General features: G+C 42.7%; 1 protein-coding gene across 4 annotated transcripts in view; it reads left to right on the top strand.

Annotated features, from left to right (window-relative positions):
* LOC133542295 (disheveled-associated activator of morphogenesis 1-like) overlaps nt 1-25,219 on the top strand; it is a 92,204-nt gene that overhangs the window by 17,485 nt on the left and 49,500 nt on the right. For 2 of the 4 annotated variants that reach the window (XM_061886290.1, XM_061886293.1), the window contains exons 1-2: nt 11,661-11,994; nt 21,800-21,961. The gene's annotated coding sequence lies outside the window, so the exon portion shown is untranslated. Of the gene's footprint in view, nt 1-11,660; nt 11,995-21,799; nt 21,962-25,219 lie in introns of those variants that run through there. The other 2 variants (XM_061886291.1, XM_061886292.1) reach the window with 2 other exon arrangements.

Here is a 25,219-nt window from a genome sequence, read left to right as displayed (position 1 = left end):
GGTACACGTAGTATCATGGTACTTGACTAGTACTGGTACACGTAGTATCATGGTACTTGACTAGTACTGGTACACGTAGTATCATGGTACTTGACTAGTACTGGTACACGTAGTATCATGGAACTTGACTAGTACTGGTACACGTAGTATCATGGTACTTGACTAGTACTGGTACACGTAGTATCATGGTACTTGACTAGTACTGGTACACGTAGTATCATGGTACTTGACTAGTACTGGTACACGTGGTATCATGGTACTTGACTAGTACTGGTACACGTGGTATCATGGTACTTGACTAGTACTGGTACACGTAGTATCATGGTACTTGACTAGTACTGGTACACGTAGTATCATGGTACTTGACTAGTACTGGTACACGTAGTATCATGGTACTTGACTAGTACTGGTACATGTAGTATCATGGTACTTGACTAGTACTGGTACACGTAGTATCATGGTACTTGACTAGTACTGGTACACGTAGTATCATGGTACTTGACTAGTACTGGTACACGTAGTATCATGGTACTTGACTAGTCCTGGTACACGTAGTATCATGGTACTTGACTAGTACTGGTACACATAGTATCATGGTACTTGACTAGTACTGGTACACATAGTATCATGGTACTTGACTAGTACTGGTACACATAGTATCATGGTACTTGACTAGTACTGGTACACGGAGTATCATGGTACTTGACTAGTACTGGTACACGGAGTATCATGGTACTTGACTAGTACTGGTACACGTAGTATCATGGTACTTGACTAGTACTGGTACACGTAGTATCATGGTACTTGACTAGTACTGGTACACGTAGTATCATGGTACTTGACTAGTACAGGTACACGTAGTATCATGGTACTTGACTAGTACTGGTACACGTAGTATCATGGTACTTGACTAGTACTGGTACACGTAGTATCATGGTACTTGACTAGTACTGGTACACGTGGTATCATGGTACTTGACTAGTACTGGTACACGTGGTATCATGGTACTTGACTAGTACTGGTACACGTAGTATCATGGTACTTGACTAGTACTGGTACACGTAGTATCATGGTACTTGACTAGTACTGGTACACGTGGTGTCCTGGTACTTGACTAGTACTGGTACACGGGGTATCATGGTACTTGACTAGTACTGGTACACGTAGTATCATGGTACTTGACTAGTACTGGTACACGTAGTATCATGGTACTTGACTAGTACTGGTACACGTAGTATCATGGTACTTGACTAGTACTGGTACACGTAGTATCATGGTACTTGACTAGTACTGGTACACGTAGTATCATGGTACTTGACTAGTACTGGTACACGTAGTATCATGGTACTTGACTAGTACTGGTACACGTAGTATCATGGTACTTGACTAGTACTGGTACACGTAGTATCATGGTACTTGACTAGTACTGGTACACGTAGTATCATGGTACTTGACTAGTACTCGTACACGTAGTATCATGGTACTTGACTAGTACTGGTACAGGTAGTATCATGGTACTTGACTAGTACTGGTACACAAATATCATGGTACTTGACTAGTACTGGTACACGTAGTATCATGGTACTTGACTAGTACTGGTACACGTAGTATCATGGTACTTGACTAGTACTGGTACACGTAGTATCATGGTACTTGACTAGTACTGGTACACAAATATCATGGTACTTGACTAGTACTGGTACATGTAGTATCATGGTACTTGACTAGTACTGGTACACATAGTATCATGGTACTTGACTAGTACTGGTACACGTAGTATCATGGTACTTGACTAGTACTGGTACACATAGTATCATGGTACTTGACTAGTACTGGTACACATAGTATCATGGTACTTGACTAGTACTGGTACACATAGTATCATGGTACTTGACTAGTACTGGTACACGGAGTATCATGGTACTTGACTAGTACTGGTACACGGAGTATCATGGTACTTGACTAGTACTGGTACATGTAGTATCATGGTACTTGACTAGTACTGGTACACGTAGTATCATGGTACTTGACTAGTACTGGAACACGTAGTATCATGGTACTTGACTAATACTGGTACACATAGTATCATGGTACTTGACTAGTACTGGTACACATAGTATCATGGTCCTTGACTAGTACTGGTACACATAGTATCATGGTACTTGACCAGAACTGGTACACGTAGTATCATGGTACTTGACTAATACTGGTACACATAGTATCATGGTACTTGACTAGTACTGGTACACATAGTATCATGGTACTTGACTAATACTGGTACACATAGTACATGGTACTTGACTATTACTGGTACACATAGTACATGGTACTTGACTAGTACTGGTACACGTAGTAAATGGTACTTGACTAGTACTGGTACATGTAGTATCATGGTACTTGACTAGTACTGGTACACGTAGTATCATGGTACTTGACTAGTACTGGTACACATAGTACATGGTACTTGACTAGTACTGGTACACATAGTACATGGTACTTGACTAGTACTGGTACACATAGTATCATGGTACTTGACTAGTACTGGTACACATAGTATCATGGTACTTGACTAGTACTGGTACAGGTAGTATCATGGTACTTGACTAGTACTGGTACACGTAGTATCATGGTACTTGACTAGTACTGGTACACATAGTACATGGTACTTGACTAGTACTGGTACACATAGTACATGGTACTTGACTAGTACTGGTACACATAGTATCATGGTACTTGACTAGTACTGGTACACATAGTATCATGGTACTTGACTAGTACTGGTACACGTAGTATCATGGTACTTGACTAGTACTGGTACACATAGTATCATGGTACTTGACTAGTACTGGTACACGGAGTATCATGGTACTTGACTAGTACTGGTACATGTAGTATCATGGTACTTGACTAGTACTGGTACACGTAGTATCATGGTACTTGACTAGTACTGGTACACGTAGTATCATGGTACCTGACTAGTTCTGGTACACGTAGTATCATGGTACTTGACTAGTACTGGTACACGTAGTATCATGGTACTTGACTAGTACTGGTACATGTAGTATCATGGTACTTGACTAGTACTGGTACACGTAGTATCATGGTACTTGACTAGTACTGGTACACGTAGTATCATGGTACTTGACTAGTACTGGTACACGTAGTATCATGGTACTTGACTAGTACTGGTACACGTAGTATCATGGTACTTGACTAGTACTGGTACACGTAGTATCATGGTACTTGACTAGTACTGGTACACGTGGTATCATGGTACTTGACTAGTACTGGTACACGTGGTATCATGGTACTTGACTAGTACTGGTACACGTAGTATCATGGTACTTGACTAGTACTGGTACACGTAGTATCATGGTACTTGACTAGTACTGGTACACGTAGTATCATGGTACTTGACTAGTACTGGTACATGTAGTATCATGGTACTTGACTAGTACTGGTACACGTAGTATCATGGTACTTGACTAGTACTGGTACACGTAGTATCATGGTACTTGACTAGTACTGGTACACGTAGTATCATGGTACTTGACTAGTCCTGGTACACGTAGTATCATGGTACTTGACTAGTACTGGTACACATAGTATCATGGTACTTGACTAGTACTGGTACACATAGTATCATGGTACTTGACTAGTACTGGTACACATAGTATCATGGTACTTGACTAGTACTGGTACACGGAGTATCATGGTACTTGACTAGTACTGGTACACGGAGTATCATGGTACTTGACTAGTACTGGTACACGTAGTATCATGGTACTTGACTAGTACTGGTACACGTAGTATCATGGTACTTGACTAGTACTGGTACACGTAGTATCATGGTACTTGACTAGTACAGGTACACGTAGTATCATGGTACTTGACTAGTACTGGTACACGTAGTATCATGGTACTTGACTAGTACTGGTACACGTAGTATCATGGTACTTGACTAGTACTGGTACATGTGGTATCATGGTACTTGACTAGTACTGGTACACGTGGTATCATGGTACTTGACTAGTACTGGTACACGTAGTATCATGGTACTTGACTAGTACTGGTACACGTAGTATCACGGTACTTGACTAGTACTGGTACACGTGGTATCATGGTACTTGACTAGTACTGGTACACGGGGTATCATGGTACTTGACTAGTACTGGTACACGTAGTATCATGGTACTTGACTAGTACTGGTACACGTAGTATCATGGTACTTGACTAGTACTGGTACACGTAGTATCATGGTACTTGACTAGTACTGGTACACGTAGTATCATGGTACTTGACTAGTACTGGTACACGTAGTATCATGGTACTTGACTAGTACTGGTACACGTAGTATCATGGTACTTGACTAGTACTGGTACACGTAGTATCATGGTACTTGACTAGTACTGGTACACGTAGTATCATGGTACTTGACTAGTACTGGTACACGTAGTATCATGGTACTTGACTAGTACTCGTACACGTAGTATCATGGTACTTGACTAGTACTGGTACAGGTAGTATCATGGTACTTGACTAGTACTGGTACACAAATATCATGGTACTTGACTAGTACTGGTACACGTAGTATCATGGTACTTGACTAGTACTGGTACACGTAGTATCATGGTACTTGACTAGTACTGGTACACGTAGTATCATGGTACTTGACTAGTACTGGTACACGTAGTATCATGGTACTTGACTAGTACTGGTACACGTAGTATCATGGTACTTGACTAGTACTGGTACACGTAGTATCATGGTACTTGACTAGTACTCGTACACGTAGTATCATGGTACTTGACTAGTACTGGTACAGGTAGTATCATGGTACTTGACTAGTACTGGTACACAAATATCATGGTACTTGACTAGTACTGGTACACGTAGTATCTTGGTACTTGACTAGTACTGGTACACGTAGTATCATGGTACTTGACTAGTACTGGTACACGTAGTATCATGGTACTTGACTAGTACTGGTACACAAATATCATGGTACTTGACTAGTACTGGTACACGTAGTATCATGGTACTTGACTAGTACTGGTACACGTAGTATCATGGTACTTGACTAGTACTGGTACACGTAGTATCATGGTACTTGACTAGTACTGGTACACAAATATCATGGTACTTGACTAGTACTGGTACACGTAGTATCATGGTACTTGACTAGTACTGGTACACGTATTATCATGGTACTTGACTAGTACTGGTACACGTAGTATCATGGTACTTGACTAGTACTGGTACACGTAGTATCATGGTACTTGACTAGTACTCGTACACGTAGTATCATGGTACTTGACTAGTACTGGTACACGTAGTATCATGGTACTTGACTAGTACTGGTACACAAATATCATGGTACTTGACTAGTACTGGTACACGTAGTATCATGGTACTTGACTAGTACTGGTACACGTAGTATCATGGTACTTGACTAGTACTGGTACACGTAGTATCATGGTACTTGACTAATACTGGTACACAAATATCATGGTACTTGACTAGTACTGGTACAAGTAGTATCATGGTACTTGACTAGTACTGGTACACGTAGTATCATGGTACTTGACTAGTACTCGTACACGTAGTATCATGGTACTTGACTAGTACTGGTACACGTAGTATCATGGTACTTGACTAGTACTGGTACACAAATATCATGGTACTTGACTAGTACTGGTACACGTAGTATCATGGTACTTGACTAGTACTGGTACACGTAGTATCATGGTACTTGACTAGTACTGGTACACGTAGTATCATGGTACTTGACTAGTACTGGTACACAAATATCATGGTACTTGACTAGTACTGGTACACGTAGTATCATGGTACTTGACTAGTACTGGTACACGTAGTATCATGGTACTTGACTAGTACTGGTACACGTAGTATCATGGTACTTGACTAGTACTGGTACACGTAGTATCATGGTACTTGACTAGTACTGGTACACGTAGTATCATGGTACTTGACTAGTACTGGTACACGTAGTATCATGGTACTTGACTAGTACTGGTACACGTAGTATCATGGTACTTGACTAGTACTGGTACACAAATATCATGGTACTTAACTAGTACTGGTACACGTAGTATCATGGTACTTGACTAGTACTGGTACACGTAGTATCATGGTACTTGACTAGTACTCGTACACGTAGTATCATGGTACTTGACTAGTACTGGTACACGTAGTATCATGGTACTTGACTAGTACTGGTACACAAATATCATGGTACTTGACTAGTACTTGTACACGTAGTATCATGGTACTTGACTAGTACTGGTACACGTAGTATCATGGTACTTGACTAGTACTGGTACACGTAGTATCATGGTACTTGACTAGTACTGGTACACAAATATCATGGTACTTGACTAGTACTGGTACACGTAGTATCATGGTACTTGACTAGTACTGGTACACGTAGTATCATGGTACTTGACTAGTACTGGTACATGTAGTATGTGGGGGATCTTTTGGATCCCAAAGATATTTAGTGGGATTTTATGTATTGTTTCACTGTGATTACTCAGAAATAATAATACATTAAAATCAATGGTGTCCTGCATTATTGATCTTTTTAGGGCTCCAATTATTCAGATCAAACATTGCATTCTGAATGTTTTGGGCAATGGGAGAAATACTGCATATTTTAGTTTTACTTTAAAAAACAAAGTTGTCTTTGACTGAAAAGGCATAAAGCCACCCCTGCCTTAAAAGGTCTTGGCCAGGTTTTATCTGTTGTGACCACTCGCTGAAAATGGTGCGGAATAAACTGGTAATGTCTTTATTTCCGTTAGAGTTCAGCTTGGTTCTGGATTCTGTTGTGTGGGTGTGTCCAGGACATTGGTGACTCTGGTTTGTACGGTCTAGTACTAGTCAAGTACCATGATACTACATGTACCAGTACTAGTCAAGTACCATGTTACTACATGTACTAGTACTAGTCAAGTACCATGATACTATGTGTACCAGTACTAGTCAAGTACCATGATACTACGTGTACCAGTACTAGTCAAGTACCATGATACTACGTGTACCAGTACTAGTCAAGTACCATGATACTACGTGTACCAGTACTAGTCAAGTACCATGATACTACTAGTACCAGTACTAGTCAAGTACCATGATACTACATGTACCAGTACTAGTCAAGTACCATGATACTATGTGTACCAGTACTAGTCAAGTACCATGATACTACGTGTACCAGTACTAGTCAAGTACCATGATACTACGTGTACCAGTACTAGTCAAGTACCATGATACTACGTGTACCAGTACTAGTCAAGTACCATGATACTACATGTACCAGTACTAGTCAAGTACCATGATACTACGTGTACCAGTACTAGTCAAGTACCATGATACTACGTGTACCAGTACTAGTCAAGTACCATGATACTACATGTACCAGTACTAGTCAAGTACCATGATACTATGTGTACCAGTACTAGTCAAGTACCATGATACTACGTGTACCAGTACTAGTCAAGTACCATGATACTACGTGTACCAGTACTAGTCAAGTACCATGATACTACGTGTACCAGTACTAGTCAAGTACCATGATACTACATGTACCAGTACTAGTCAAGTACCATGATACTACGTGTACCAGTACTAGTTAAGTACCATGATACTACGTGTACCAGTACTAGTCAAGTACCATGATATTCGTGTACCAGTACTAGTCAAGTACCATGATACTACGTGTACCAGTACTAGTCAGGTACCATGATACTACATGTACCAGTACTAGTCAAGTACCATGATATTCGTGTACCAGTACTAGTCAAGTACCATGATACTATGTGTACCAGTACTAGTCAAGTACCATGATACTACCTGTACCAGTACTAGTCAAGTACCATGATACTATGTGTACCAGTACTAGTCAAGTACCATGATACTACCTGTACCAGTACTAGTCAAGTACCATGATACTACGTGTACCAGTATTAGTCAAGTACCATGATACTACCTGTACCAGTACTAGTCAAGTACCATGATACTATGTGTACCAGTACTAGTCAAGTACCATGATATTCGTGTACCAGTACTAGTCAAGTACCATGATACTACGTGTACCAGTGCTAGTCAAGTACCATGATACTACGTGTACCAGTTCTAGTCAAGTACCATGATACTACATGTACCAGTACTAGTCAAGTACCATGATATTCGTGTACCAGTACTAGTCAAGTACCATGATACTATGTGTACCAGTACTAGTCAAGTACCATGATACTACGTGTACCAGTACTAGTCAAGTACCATGATACTACCTGTACCAGTACTAGTCAAGTACCATGATACTACGTGTACCAGTATTAGTCAAGTACCATGATACTACCTGTACCAGTACTAGTCAAGTACCATGATACTATGTGTACCAGTACTAGTCAAGTACCATGATACTATGTGTACCAGTACTAGTCAAGTACCATGTACTATGTGTACCAGTACTAGTCAAGTACCATGTACTATGTGTACCAGTACTAGTCAAGTACCATGATACTACGTGTACCAGTACTAGTCAAGTACCATGATACTACATGTACCAGTACTAGTCAAGTACCATTTACTATGTGTACCAGTACTAGTCAAGTACCATGTACTATGTGTACCAGTAATAGTCAAGTACCATGTACTATGTGTACCAGTACTAGTCAAGTACCATGATACTATGTGTACCAGTACTAGTCAAGTACCATGATACTATGTGTACCAGTATTAGTCAAGTACCATGATACTACGTGTACCAGTTCTAGTCAAGTACCATGATACTATGTGTACCAGTACTAGTCAAGGACCATGATACTATGTGTACCAGTACTAGTCAAGTACCATGATACTATGTGTACCAGTATTAGTCAAGTACCATGATACTACGTGTATCAGTTCTAGTCAAGTACCATGATACTATGTGTACCAGTACTAGTCAAGTACCATGATACTATGTGTACCAGTACTAGTCAAGTACCATGATACTATGTGTACCAGTATTAGTCAAGTACCATGATACTACGTGTACCAGTTCTAGTCAAGTACCATGATACTATGTGTACCAGTACTAGTCAAGTACCATGATACTACGTGTACCAGTACTAGTCAAGTACCATGATACTACGTGTACCAGTACTAGTCAAGTACCATGATACTACGTGTACCAGTACTAGTCAAGTACCATGATACTACGTGTACCAGTACTAGTCAAGTACCATGATACTATGTGTACCAGTACTAGTCAAGTACCATGATACTATGTGTACCAGTACTAGTCAAGTACCATGTACTATGTGTACCAGTACTAGTCAAGTACCATGTACTATGTGTACCAGTACTAGTCAAGTACCATGATACTACGTGTACCAGTACTAGTCAAGTACCATGATACTACGTGTACCAGTACTAGTCAAGTACCATTTACTATGTGTACCAGTACTAGTCAAGTACCATGTACTATGTGTACCAGTAATAGTCAAGTACCATGTACTATGTGTACCAGTACTAGTCAAGTACCATGATACTATGTGTACCAGTACTAGTCAAGTACCATGATACTATGTGTACCAGTATTAGTCAAGTACCATGATACTACGTGTACCAGTTCTAGTCAAGTACCATGATACTATGTGTACCAGTACTAGTCAAGGACCATGATACTATGTGTACCAGTACTAGTCAAGTACCATGATACTATGTGTACCAGTATTAGTCAAGTACCATGATACTACGTGTATCAGTTCTAGTCAAGTACCATGATACTATGTGTACCAGTACTAGTCAAGTACCATGATACTATGTGTACCAGTACTAGTCAAGTACCATGATACTATGTGTACCAGTATTAGTCAAGTACCATGATACTACGTGTACCAGTTCTAGTCAAGTACCATGATACTATGTGTACCAGTACTAGTCAAGTACCATGATACTACGTGTACCAGTACTAGTCAAGTACCATGATACTACGTGTACCAGTACTAGTCAAGTACCATGATACTACATGTACCAGTACTAGTCAAGTACCATGATACTATGTGTACTGGAGGACTAGCTAAACATGCAAGGAGGATACAATAGCTCACCGCTGTCACAATGTAAACAAACGCCATTGGTGGATCTACACCTTACATCTACTGTAATGATACCAAATACAAGAGCGCCTCTCGTCGATACTGCTATGATTACGTCGATATTTTTTGTCGTCACAAAAATCCTAAATTTGATATTACGTTTATAAGGTCAGTAAATACGTCCCTGGACACATGAGGACTTTGAATAAAACCAATGTATGATCCTGTAACTACTTGGTATCGGATCGATACCTAAATGTGTGGTATCATCCAAAACAAATGCAAAGTATCAAAGAAGAGAAGAATAAGTGATTACATTTTAACAGAAGTGTAGATAGAACATGTTCAAACAGAAAATAAGCAGATATTAACAGAAAATGAACAAGTAGATCAATAATCACTTTTTACAGTTTGTCCCTCATAATGTGTATAAAATAATAGGTGTACAAATGACATAATATGTTACTGCAGACTAATTAGGAGTCTTTGTTTGTTTACTTACTACTATTAATTTTCCTGAGGTTTTAATATTCCTGAGGGAACTCACCTGAAGGAATCAATAAGGTACTATCTATCTATCTACTAAAAGACAAGTTGTCTAGTATCTTCACTATTTTATTTAAGGACTCATTCACAAAAATAAAGATATATTTCATGTACCCAAACATTTTTTGTTATAATAAAGACAATAATGATGTTTTTTGGACCCCTTTATTTAGAAAAGTATACTTTGGTACCGGTACCAACATATTGGTATCGGGACAACCCTTGTGTGGACCAAACCATTTTTTTAAGAAGGGGCCAAGGCAGTTTTTGGAATGATTATGTTTAGAATATCATATGACTTGTGGCTTTGTTTTATCCATCCATCAATTTTCTACCGCTTGTTCCCTTTTGGGGTGGCGGGGGGCGCTGGCGCCTATCTCAGCTACAATCGGGCGGAAAGCGGGGTACACCCTGAACAAGTCGCCAACTTATCGCAGTTTTAACTTGGATTCATTCAGTTTATATAATATCGTTTTGGCAACTAGGGGCTATGTGGGCCCTTAGAATTAGAATTGTTCCCTCGCCCCATACGACCACCCAGACTGCCCCAAGTTAAAATAATTGCCCAGTTTCAGACATTCAAAGTGGTATCAAGCCAACACTAATCGCAACATGGCAACATTTGCTGGTGGGTCTGACTGATAACAATCAATGATCAACTGCACATACCGAACCGTCATGATAGACCGCCATCGATATCGATTTCTCATGTTTGTGTATTGACAAGACCACCCAATACATTTGCAATATTCTACTAAGTTACCGTATCGTGGTATGCTATCTCGGGAATGGACATCTGGTGATGTATTTTTACCATAAATCGGACCAACCGTTTCAGGTATTCACCCTGCGGTGCTTTGATACAGGCCCAAAACAAGCAAATACCCCCCCCCCCCCAACATGACTGTGAACACAAGTATCTGAAACGTGAAAGGTTGAGATCAGGGTGTGACTACCTGAACGAGGAATGCAGTAATGTGTGTTCTGCGCTCCCCGCATAGTATCGCACTGTTCCAAAACATTATGCAACGCGCTTCCACTCAGATCGCCACATGTGGAGAGTAGAAGTCGTATCGGACTGATAAGGAAGGAGTCCTGTGTTGTCCATAGACTTAGTTCTTACGTGGAACTTCGGACACGTCTCTTGGACTTATATCCCGACTGGTCTTCGCTTTAAACTCTGGACTGGAGAAGACTTAGACCTGGATAAACTTTAATGATCCGCAAGGGAAGTTGTTGTAAGTTGGTCATTTCTCACTGATGGATGTGTGAAAGACAGGAATTTGGAGTCGGGGCAACTCACCTCTTCTGACCGCACCTGGCAAACTATGACAGTACAAAGGTAAGTACTGGATCTGGCATTCAGAAAGTCATGTAAGGTTGCACTTAATTTTGAAACACACACACATATGTATATATTTAGGTATGTATGTATGTATTTATGTACAGTTGCGGTCAAACAGTTACACAGACTTGTAAAGGACATCATGTCATGGCTGTCTTGAGTTTCCAATAATTTCTACAACTCCTTCTGTGGTCAGATGAAGTCTGATTTAGCCATTCCTTTACCACTTTTGAGGTGTGTTGGGGGTCATTGTCCTGTTGGAATACCCAACTGCGCCCAAGACCCAACCTCCGGGCTGGTAATTTTAGCTTGTCCTGAACAATTTGGAGCTAATCCTCCTTTTTCATTGTCCCATTTACTCTCTGCAATGCAGCAGTTCCATTGGCAGCCAAACAGGCCCAGAGCATAATACTACCTTTTCTCCTCCAAACATACATCCATCTTCTTCCGATTATCCAAGGTCGGGTCGCGGGGCAGCAGAATTCTGTCTAAGCAGAATTTCCTCTCCCCAGCCACTTCGTCCAGCTTTTCCCGGGGGATCCCGAGGCGTTCCCAGGCCAGCCGGGAGACATAGTCTTCCCAATGTGTCCTGGGTCTTCCCCGTAGCCTCCTACTGGTTGGACGTAGCCTAAACACCTGACCAGATGCCCGAACCACCTCATCTGGCTCCTCTCCATGTGAAAGAGCAGTGGATTTACTTTGAGTTCCTCCCGGATGACAGAGCTTCTCACCCTATCTCTAAGGGAGAGACCCAAACTCATTTGGGCCGCTTGTACCCGTGATCTTGTCCTATGGTCATGACCCAAAGCTCATGACCATAGGTGAGGATGGGAACGTAGATCGACCGGTAAATTGAGAGCTTCTCCCTCCGGCTCAGCTCCTTCTTCACCACAACGGATCGATACAGCGTCCGCATTACTGAAGACGCCGCACCGATCCGCCTGTCGACCTCACCATCCACTCTTCCCTCACTCGTGAACAAGACTCCTAGGTACTTGAACTCCTCCACTTGGGGCAGGGTCTCCTCCCCAACCCGGAGATGGCACTCCACCTTTTTCCGGGAGAGAACCATGGACTCGGACTTGGAGGGGCTGATTCTCATCCCGGTCGCTTCACACTCTGCTGCGAACCGATCCAGTGAGAGCTGAAGATCCTGGCCAGATGAAGCCATCAGGACCACATCATCTGCAAAAAGCAGAGACCTAATCCCCTCAACACCCTGACTGCACTTAGAAAGTCTGTGCATAAAAGTTCTGAACAGAATGGGTGACAAAGGGCAGCCTTGGCGGAGTCCAACCCTCACTGGAGCTGGTAGTATTATGCCCTAGTCTGTTTTGCTGCCAATGGAACTGCTGCTTTAAATAGAACAAAGAGTAAGGAGGATTAGCTCCAAATTGTTCAGGACAAACTAAAGTCATCAGCCCAGAGGTTGGGTCTTGGGCGCAGTTGGGTGTTCCAACAAATCAATGACCCCAAACACACGTTAAAAGTTTTAAAGGAAAGGCTAGAATAAAGGTTTTAGAATGGCCTTCCCAAAGTCCTGACTTAAAGGTGTGGACAATGCTGAAGAAACAAGTCCATGTCAGAGAAACAACGGATTTAGCTGAACTGCAGCAATTTTGTGGTGAAAAATGTAAGCAGAAGCTTGTGGATGGCTACCAAAAACTCCTTTTTGCAGTGAAACTTGCCAAGGGACATGTAAGCAAATATTACATGAATGTTCTTTATGTGAGCAACAAGTATGTGCTCCAATCACTATATCACAAAAAAAAAAAAAGAGTTGTAGAAATGATTGGAAACTCGTACGAGTATGACGATACTCCTGGTAGGAGTGTATCCCTTTATGGAGGATGCCTGTGCGTGACTTAGACTGGTGCACAGACAGTCACCACACCATCCTTGACAGAATCGGGTCAGGGTCCAGTGGCATGGAGTCCAAGACGACTGGGGACCCTTTCCTGCTGCAGCCTTCTTTCACCATCGTAGCTATTGTGGTAGTTCTCAAATCTACCGTCTTCCACCCTGCTCCGTCGTTGAGGTCTTCACCGTATCCCTGGCTAGGGAGCAGTCAGGTACTAGGCCTTTGCCAAAGACCACCTGGGGTAACAGTAGTACAGGGCTTAACCTCCTAGTACCCCAAGACCCCTTAGAGGAGCCTCCACTTTAACATCATGCCCAGGACTGGCTCAGACTAGAATAAAGTCGGTCATATGAATATTTGCTACTGTATGTTCAGTTAATGACAGGCCATAAACACGTTCACTCCACGTGAGATGTGGTTTTTGCGGTTTGAGGCTCGTGCCAGTTTTCATGTCCTTGGGATCCAAGGTGAGGCTGCTGGTTCAGATGCTAAAGTAGTGACTGGGTTGGCCCCAAGTTCAGATGATCAAAGGGACAAAGGACAGGAATGGTTTTCTCTGATCCTTAAATTATTGTTTACATTGAATTCCTGTGTCCCAGGGTTGTGTTGCTGTGTTGGATACTCCAGGTCTTCTGATGGACCCGGGCAAAATATGGACCGTGGGCCACATGCGGGCCATTCAGATTTTCAGTTTTCCGCTACCTAGCTACAGGAAAAGCTACTCATCCAAAATCCAAAAAGTAATTAAGCTCCCGAAAAATGTAGTTAAGCTACAAGGCCTAGCTACATGTAGCTAAGCCTGATTTTAGGTGAATCCGGTGTAGAACCATGGACCGGGTATCACACCAGACAGTTTGTCTTTGTGCCCGCTCCGTTAGCTCGCTTTACTGAAGACGAGAATCTCCGCAAACAAGCTGGTGGCTAATCTTATAGGAGACGCTAACAGCTAAGATAGAGATAGAGCTCACAGCGGTGGGCGGATCCACGCCAACTACGATAGTAACGATTCCGAGAATTAATTCAGTATCGATATCACCAAATCTTTAGAAATTTTGTTAGGTTCTTGGACACAGGCGAACTTTAAAGTAGCAGTAGAGTGGAAAGACGAGTGGATTCTGGATCTGATTTATGATACCTAAAGACTTACATTGCGAGCTAATAGATATGATCGAAACAGTATCAATCTCATGGAGATTCCCGAGCCATTTTGAGAGATGAAGAGAAAGCCAGACACGTGATCTGCTGTGACGTACAGTTAAGAACCGCAGATCCCTTCCCCATCAACAACATTGCTAGTCAAACAGACGAACAATTACATTTGGAACAATGATGATCCACAACCGTATATTGTTGATCCTGGATCGATTAGGAGGATGATCTACAAGTTTTAGAAGCTCTGCTAAACAAATCCAGCTTCAGTGAAACACTACAGCATCATGGAGCAGTATTGCTCAGCGCTAAACAAGAAATAGGAACTACAAACAGAATTAAAGCTGCAAGCAGTGATGGACGGGACCGACTTTTGCTGGTGTTTCCTGTCTTTACCCATTCAACATATCTTCACCTGCACATTACCTACCTTCCCTGCATCCTGGTGTCAAACTGATGCCTCCTTCTTTCACCCAGTCAACATATCTTCACCTGCACAGTACCTACCCTCTGTATCCTGGTGTCAAACTGATGCCTCCTTCTTTCACCCAGTCAACATATATTTACCTGCACATTACCTACCTTCTCTGTATCCTGGTGTCAAACTGATGCCTCCTTCTTTCACCCAGTCAACATATCTTTACCTGCACATTACCTACCTTCTCTGTATCCTGGTGTCAAACTGTTGCCTCATTCTTTCACCCAGTCAACATATATTTACCTGCACATTACCTACCTTCTCTGTATCCTGGTGTCAAACTGATGCCTCCTTCTTTCACCCAGTCAACATATATTTACCTGCACATTACCTACCTTCTCTGTATCCTGGTGTCAAACTGATGCCTCCTTCTTTCACCCAGTCAACATATCTTTACCCGCACATTACCTACCTTCTCTGCATCGTGTGGTCACGCTGGTGCTTCCTGCTTTTAAGCGGCCATCTTGAGACGGCAGCAGCATCAGCGCAGTGATTCTTTGAAGGCTCGTAAAATAAAAACCAGAGCAGTTAGAAAAGCTCTTTGCGCAACTTTTAATCAGAAGGGTTCGATCTCTTTTCTGTACGAGTTTGAAGCCGACGCAACAAACGCGCTGAGAGGAGATAATGTTTGAAAAAATGTGACAGGTTTTTACAAAACTTTTGTTTCGAAGGGGTAATCGCCAACTTCCTGTTGATTTTTGCTGAAGAATGTCAATGAATTAAATGTAGGTCTAAGTGAGACCTACATAGAGGTTTTTGTTTCATGTCAGTACGACATTCCTACATGCAGTTTTGTCTGTGTTTTCTTCCCAAGAGCAGTTTTGTCGGTGTTTTATTCCTAGGGGGCGTTAGAGCGCAATTTTGAGTTTTGGGGTTTGGTTTTTTATTAGATTGCAATTTTTGCCAGTCCTGATGTGTGTGTTAAATTTGGTGAGTTTCGAATCATTTTAAGGAGGTCAAATTACAGCTCAAAGAGGAGGTGGTATAAGAATGTCAATGAATTAAATGTAGGTCTAAGTGAGACCTACATAGAGGTTCTTGTTTCATGTCACTACGACATTCCTACCGGAAGTTACAAGCGGTTTTGTCTGTGTTTTGTTCCTAGGAGCAATTTTGTCTGTGTTTTATTCCTAGGGGGCGCTAGATCGCAATTTTGAGTTTTGGGGTTTGTTTTTTTCATTAGATCGCAATTTTCGCCAGTCCTGATGTGTGTGTCCAGTCTGGTGAGTTTTGAAGCATTTTAAGGGGGTCAAATTACAGCTAAAAGAGGCAAAAATTACATTTTTTAGGAAACTTGTGTTTTGAAGGTTTTTTTTGCCAACTTCCGGTTGATTTTTGCTGAAGGAGGTCAGTCTATGAAATGTAGGTCTAAGTCAGACCTACATAGAGGTTTTTGTTTCATGTCTCTACGACATTCCTAACGGAAGTTACGAGCAGTTGTGTCTGTGATTTTTCCTAAGGGGCGCTAGAGCGCAATTTTGAGTTTTGGGTTTTGGTTTTTTGATTAGATGGCAATTTTCGCCAGTCCTGATGTGTGTTTTAATTTGGTGAGTTTTCAAGCGTGTAAAGGAGGTCAAATTACAGCTCAAAGAGGCGGCGGTATAATAATAATAAAACCTTAGAAATACAATAGGGTCCTCTGTCCCAAAGGGACAATCGGTTCCTAATAAAAAAAATCTCTTAGTGTACAATGTCTGCTCTCACTCTGATGACGACTGATAGGATGTCCATATCTTCCTGTTAAGATGAACAATTATTCATGAAAAAAGGTCACTCCCTGCAGACTCCGTCTTCTGTTGTGAAACTGAATGTCACAGATGAACAACTTCTAGATCTATGGCTAAATCCTCCTATTATCCAGATGAAAGGCATGATTTATAATCCAGAATAACGTGATGAGGTGGCAGCAAGACACTGACTGGCTCACAGTTAGGCAGCAGAGGACTACTTTGTGGTGTCATCATTGCACCTCTCAGAAGTATTCTGCTTGTGTCAGCACTTAAAATAACAACATTGCGGACGTTTGGTTGATATTCAGGTCATGATGTATAAATAAAGTGTTGGCGGGTTTTACATCAATCAATGTTTACTTATATACTGTAGCCCTAAATCACAAATGTCTCAAAGGGCTGCACAAGCCACAACCACATCCTGGGCTCAGATCCCACATCAGGGCAAGGAAAAACTTGACCCAATGGGACAACGAGAAACCTTGGAGGGGACCGCAGATGTGGGGATCCCCGGATCTCAGACTATTATGTGGATTTAACATAATAGTGTGAGAGTCCAGTCCATAGTGGATCTAACATAATAGTGTGAGAGTCCAGTCTATAGTGGATCTAAAATAATTGCGTGAGAGTCCAGTCCATAGTGGATCTAGCATAATAGTGAGAGTGTCCAGTCCATAGTGGATCTAACATAATAGTGTGAGTCCAGTCCATAGTGGATCTAACATAATAGTGTGAGAGTCCAGTCCATAGTGGATCTAACATAATAGTGTGAGAGTCCAGTCCATAGTGGATCTAACATAATAGTGTGAGAGTCCAGTCCATAGTGGATCTCACATAATAATGAGAGTCCAGTCCATAGTGGATCTAACATAATAGTGAGTCCAGTCCATAGTGGGTCTAACATAAAAGTGAGGGTCCAGTCCATAGTGGATCTAACATAATAGTGTGAGAGTCCAGTCCATAGTGGATCTAACAATAGTCTGAGAGTCCAGTCCATAGTGGATCTAACATAATAGTGAGAGTCCAGTCCATAGTGGATCTAACATAATAGTCTGAGAGTCCAGTCCAGAGTGGATCTAACATAATAGTGTGAGAGTCCAGTCCATAGTGGATCTAACATAATAGTGAGAGAGTCCAGTCCATAGTGGATCTAACATAATAGTGTGAGAATCCAGTCCATAGTGGATCTAACATAATAGTGAGTCCAGTCCATATTGGGTTTAACATAAAAGTGAGGGTCCAGTCCATAGTGGATCTAGCATGATAGTGGGAGAGTCCAGTCCATAGTGGATCTCACATAATAGTGTGAGAGTCCAGTCCATAGTGGATCTAACATAATAGTGTGGGAGTCCAGTCCATAGTGGATCTAACATAATAGTGTGAGAGTCCAGTCCATAGTGGATCTAACATAATAGTGAGAGAGTCCAGTCCATAGTGGATCGCACATAATAGTGAGAGTCCAGTCCATAGTGGATCTAACATAATAGTGAGAGTCCAGTCCATAGTGGATCTAACATAATAGTGAGAGAGTCCAGTCCATAGTGGATCTCACATAATAGTGAGAGTCCAGTCCATAGTGGATCTAAAATAATAGTGTGAGAATCCAGTCCATAGTGGATCTAACATAATAGTGGGAGTCCAGTCCATAGTGGATCTAAAATAATTGTGAGAGAGTCCAGTCCATAGTGGATCTAACATAATAGTGAGAGAGTCCAGTCCATAGTGGATCTCACATAATAGTGAGAGTCCAGTCCATAGTGGATCTAAAATAATAGTGTGAGAATCCAGTCCATAGTGGATCAAACATAATAGTGGGAGTCCAGTCCATAGTGGATCTAAAATAATTGTGAGAGAGTCCAGTCCATAGTGGATCTAGCACGATAGTGAGAGAGTCCAGTCCATAGTGGATCTCACATAATAGTGTGAGAGTCCAGTCCATAGTGAATCTAACATAATAGTGAGAGAGTCCAGTCCATAGTGGATCTCACATAATAGTGTGAGAATCTAGTCCATAGTGGATCTAACATAATAGTGTGAGTCCAGTCCATAGTGGATCTAAAAAAATTGTATGAGAGTCCAGTCCATAGTGCATCTAACATAATAGTGGGAGTCCAGTCCATAGTGGATCTAACATAACAGTGGGAGTCCAGTCGATAGTGGATCTAACATAATAGTGGGAGTCCAGTCCATAGTGGATCTAACATAATAGTGGGAGTCCAATCCATAGTGGATCTAACATAATAGTGGGAGTCCAATCCATAGTGGATCTAACATAATAGTGGGAGTCCAGTCCATAGTGGATCTAACATAATAGTGAGAGAGTCCAGTCCATAGTGGATCCAACATAATAGTGAGAGTCTAGTCCATAGTGGATCTAACATAATAGTGAGTCCAGTCCATAGTGGGTCTAACATAAAAGTGAGGGTCCAGTCCATAGTGGATCTAACATATTAGTGAGAGAGTCCAGTCCATAGTGGATCTAACATAATAGTGAGTCCAGTCCATAGTGGGTCTAACATAAAAGTGAGGGTCCAGTCCATAGTGGATCTAACATATTAGTGAGAGAGTCCAGTCCATAGTGGATCTCACATAATAGTGAGGGTCCAGTCCATAGTGGATCTAACATAAAAGTGAGGGTCTAGTCCATAGTGGATCTAACATAAAAGTGAGGGTCTAGTCCATAGTGGATCTAACATAAAAGTGAGGGTCCAGTCCATAGTGGATCTAACATAAAAGTGAGGGTCTAGTCCATAGTGGATCTAACATAATAGTGAGTCCAGTCCATAGTGGGTCTAACATAAAAGTGAGGGTCCAGTCCATAGTGGATCTAACATAATAGTGTGAGAGTCCAGTCCATAGTGGATCTAACATAATAGTGAGTCCAGTCCATAGTGGGTCTAACATAAAAGTGAGGGTCCAGTCCATAGTGGATCTAACATATTAGTGAGAGAGTCCAGTCCATAGTGGATCTCACATAATAGTGAGAGTCCAGTCCATAGTGGATCTAACATAATAGTGAGTCCAGTCCATAGTGGATCTAACATAATAGTGAGTGCAGTCCATAGTGGATCTAACATAAAAGTGAGGGTCTAGTCCATAGTGGATCTAACATAAAAGTGAGGGTCCAGTCCATAGTGGATCTAACATAAAAGTGAGGGTCCAGTCCATAGTGGATCTAACATAAAAGTGAGGGTCTAGTCCATAGTGGATCCAACATAAAAGTGAGGGTCTAGTCCATAGTGGGTCTAACATAAAAGTGAGGGTCCAGTCCATAGTGGATCTAACATATTAGTGAGAGAGTCCAGTCCATAGTGGAGCTCACATAATAGTGAGAGTCCAGTCCATAGTGGATCTAACATAAAAGTGAGGGTCTAGTCCATAGTGGATCTAACATAAAAGTGAGGGTCCAGTCCATAGTGGATCTAACATAAAAGTGAGGGTCCAGTCCATAGTGGATCTAACATAAAAGTGAGGGTCTAGTCCATAGTGGATCTAACATAAAAGTGAGGGTCTAGTCCATAGTGGATCTAACATAAAAGTGAGGGTCCAGTCCATAGTGGATCCAACATAAAAGTGAGGGTCCAGTCCATAGTGGATCTAACATAAAAGTGAGGGTCCAGTCCATAGTGGATCTAACATAAAAGTGAGGGTCTAGTCCATAGTGGATCCAACATAAAAGTGAGGGTCTAGTCCATAGTGGGTCTAACATAAAAGTGAGGGTCCAGTCCATAGTGGATCTAACATATTAGTGAGAGAGTCCAGTCCATAGTGGATCTAACATAAAAGTGAGGGTCTAGTCCATAGTGGATCTAACATAAAAGTGAGGGTCCAGTCCATAGTGGATCTAACATAAAAGTGAGGGTCCAGTCCATAGTGGATCTAACATAAAAGTGAGGGTCTAGTCCATAGTGGATCTAACATAAAAGTGAGGGTCTAGTCCATAGTGGATCTAACATAAAAGTGAGGGTCCAGTCCATAGTGGATCTAACATAAAAGTGAGGGTCTAGTCCATAGTGGATCTAACATAATAGTGAGGGTCTAGTCCATAGTGGATCTAACATAAAAGTGAGGGTCTAGTCCATAGTGGATCTAACATAATAGTGAGGGTCTAGTCCATAGTGGATCTAACATAAAAGTGAGGGTCTAGTCCATAGTGGATCTAACATAAAAGTGAGGGTCTAGTCCATAGTGGGGCCAGCAGGAGATCATCTTGAGAAGTCCCCAACTGATGCACAGATGAGTGGTCCACCCTGGGTCCCGACTTTGGGCAGCTAGCGCCTCATCTGTGGTCACCGAATCTGTGTCAGTGGAACGGCTGAAATGGGTTAATAACTGCGTCACATGAAGATGTTTTTGAAAGCAAAAACTTTCTGACATGAGGGAAAAAAAAACAAATAAACTCCATGGTGTTTAATGTTTAATGTCAGTTTAAAACACAAGTTTGGCCAATGATGATAAAGTTTACAAAAAGACACAAAAGTAGCAACAAGTGAGGCCTCTCACATCCAACACACAAGCTCGGTGCACCACCATTTTGAACTCTGCTTCTTCTGCTGTTGTGTGACGGAAACTTCTTCCCTGCAGGCAGCAGGTTGAAGAAGCCATGACCAAGACGGGCGCTGTCGGCCAGGATTTTCTTTCCTCCGCCGAGGCGGCGAGATTGAGCGTTGTCCTCTAAGGAAGGCAGAGGGCGACCGATGATCTTCTCTGCTGTCCTGGTCACCCTCTCTCCTCACAGAAAGTAAAGTGAGTGAAATGCATTGAAACGAAGAGAAAAGTTTGTTAAGAGTATTGATAAAGTTCCTGGTAAACTTGGTGTGGTGATGGACTTTTATGCACAAGGCTGCTCTTCGCTACTGCGGTTTTGAAAGTGCGTGATTTGATATGCAACAGAGCATGCTTTTTTAAGTTTTAAAGTTAAAGTAGCAATGATTGTCACACACACACACACACACACACACACACACACACACTAGGTGTGGTGAACTTTGTCCTCTGCATTTGACCCATCCCCTTGTTCACCTCCTGGGAGGCGAGATGAGCAGTGAGCAGCAGCGGTGGCCGCGCCCGGAATGATTTTTTTGGTGATTCAACCCCCAATTCCAAGCCTTGATGCTGAGTGCCAAGCAGGGAGGTTTATAGTCTTTGGTATGACTCGGCCGGGGGTTTGAACTCACAACCTACCCATCTCAGGGCAGACACTCCAACCACTAGTTCAATGAGTAAACGTTGATTTGATATAATATAATAAAATAGAGAAAAATTATATATTTTAAAACAGAATGATTCGATAAGATTCGATACAGAGCACGTCTTCAGTAATGCGGACGTTGTATCGATCCGTTGTGGTGAAGAAGGAGCTGAGCCGGAAGGCAAAGCTCTCAATTTACCGGTCCATCTACGTTCCCATCCTCACCTATGGTCATGAGCTTCGGGTCATGACCGAAAGGACAAGATCACGGGTACAAGCGGCCCAAATGAGTTTCCTCTGCCGTGTGGTGGGTCTCTCCCTTAGAGATAGGGTGAGAAGCTCTGCCATCCGGGAGGAACTCAAAGTAAAGCCGCTGCTCCTCCACATGGAGAGGAGCCAGATGAGGTGGTTCGGGCATCTGGTCAGGATGCCACCCGAACGCCTCCCTAGGGAGGTGTTTAGGGCACGTCCAACCGGTAGGAGGCCACGGGGAAGACCCAGGACACGTTGGGAAGACTATGTCTCCCGGCTGGCCTGGGAAAGCCTTGGGATCCCCCGGGAAGAGCTAGACGAAGTGGCTGGGGAGAGGGAAGTCTGGGCTTCCCTGCTTAGGCTGCTGCCCCCGCGACCCGACCTCGGATAAGCGGAAGATGATGGATGGATGGATGGACAGAGTACGTATGATTTGATTCTGTGGTTAACATAGTTTGATGCAGCTATTAATCTCGTCCACACTACAAAAGAACAAAACTATTCCGACTTGTGCAGCCGCCCCTTAGGCCAAATAGTTTGGACCTGGGCAGTGGAACCAAGTGCTCAGACTCATCATCATCGGCGGTCACTCGAAACGAGTATGACGATCCTCCTGGTAGGGGGGTATCCCTTTATTGAGGATGCCTGTGCGTGACTTTGTTTAACGTGGGGAAACTGGTGTACAGAAAGTCACCACACCATCCTTGACGGATCCGGGTCAGGGACCAGTGGCGTGGAGTCCAAGAAGACTGGAGACCCTTTTCTGCTGCAGCCTTCAGCTGTCATCCCAGCAGTTGTGACGCTCCATAGTGTCCGCAGTCATCCTCCGCCTGTTCCACCGTTGAGGTCTTGGGTTGTTATTTCCCCATAACTGGGCCCACATGGATGTGGGAGTGCCTTCTTCCGCCATCGCAGCCTTTGTGGTAGTTCTTACATCTACCGTCTTCCGCCCGCTCCGCCGTTGAGGTCTTCACTGTATCCCTGGCTAGGGGGCAGTCAGGTACTAGGCCTTAGCCAAGGGCCACCTGGGGTAACAGTAGTACAGGGGTTAACCTCCTAGTGCCCCAAGACCCCATAGAGGAGCCTCCACTGCCGGATGCACTTTAACCTCATGCCCAGGACTGGCTCAGACTAGAACTGATGAAGACTACTCCGATGAGTACTCTATAAGTCTTCCAAGACAAACTGAACAGGCCACTTGCAATTATTGTATTGCCCTGAAAACAGTACCGTAGCAGCAATTTCTGGGCCCTATACTACAATTTCCTGAATAACCTCCCAGCAAGGGATCTGTGGTCTCCAACCTTTTCCAGCCCAAGAGCCCTGGTCTCAGCCAAAAACCAAAGCAAGATCTACCCCTGCGTCAACTACGTTTTTACTTCTACCTTTTCTGCAATATAGAATCGCTATCTATAGGCGACAGAAACTATTTTGTAGCGCATCTGAGGCTCGGCAGGGAGGTGGTGGTCCCTCACAGCACTGCAGCAGAGCCACGTGTCTGGAACGTCCCAAACAGAAGAAAATGCATATTGAAAGACCATTTTTTATAAGCATCCATACTTAAAGGATAGATGGATGAAAGTAGTAAAATCAACGGTTCATATGGGGGTTTTTTCCTGGGTGATGAAAAGGGGGTAAACGGAGAAGTCCTTCTTTGGCTGCCATCTTGTTTTATCATTTATTACTGCCTTTGCACATGTCAATGTTTACTTTTGTATATATGAATTTGTACTTTGGAGCAATGTTCACTAATTAATTTTTTTGGTTTTCTAATATTTTTGCAATTGACATGTATGGTACCAAAGATCAGGCAACATGGTTGGACAGGGGTTAGTGCATGTGCCTCACAATACGACGGTGTTGAGTAGTCCTGAGTTCAATCCCGGGCTCTGGATCTTTTTGTGTGGAGTTTGCATGTTCTCCCCGTGACTGTGTGGGTTCCCTCCGGGTACTCTGGCTTCCTCCCACCTCCAAAGACATGCACCTGGGGATAAGCCCCTCCCACCTCCAAAGACATGCACCTGGGGATAGGCCCCTCCCACCTCCAAAGACATGCACCTGGGGATAGGCCCCTCCCACCTCCAAAGACATGCACCTGGGGATAGGCCCCTCCCACTTCCAAAAACATGCACCTGGGGATAGGTTGATTGGCAACACTTAATGGTCCCTAGTGTGTGAATGTGAGTGTGAATGTTGTCTGTCTATCTGTGTTGGCCCTGCGATGAGGTGGCGACTTGTCCAGGGTGTACCCTGCCTTCCGCCCAATTGTAGCTGAGATGGGCTCCGGCATCTCCCACGACCCCGAAGGGGACAAGCAGTGGAAAATGGATGAATGGATGGATGGGTCCCAAAGATCAAGTGGTCGATCACCATCGATGGGTTGGCGACACCTGGCCTAAAATGTATATAATTAAAAATTCCTGTATGCCAAAAGTCATGAGAACAGTTTCTATCACTCTGATGAACGCCAAACAGTCACAGAGGTTCAGACCTGTTGCTGTGAAAGAACCCAGAACTAATCAATCACTGTGAATGTACTACCTCATGTTCACTTCATCGTT

Source organism: Nerophis ophidion, linkage group LG24, assembly GCF_033978795.1.
Source record: "Nerophis ophidion isolate RoL-2023_Sa linkage group LG24, RoL_Noph_v1.0, whole genome shotgun sequence".
Lineage (NCBI taxonomy): Eukaryota > Metazoa > Chordata > Actinopteri > Syngnathiformes > Syngnathidae > Nerophis > Nerophis ophidion.
Note: the sequence above shows the minus strand (reverse complement) of the source record. Positions and strands in the feature narration are given on the sequence as shown.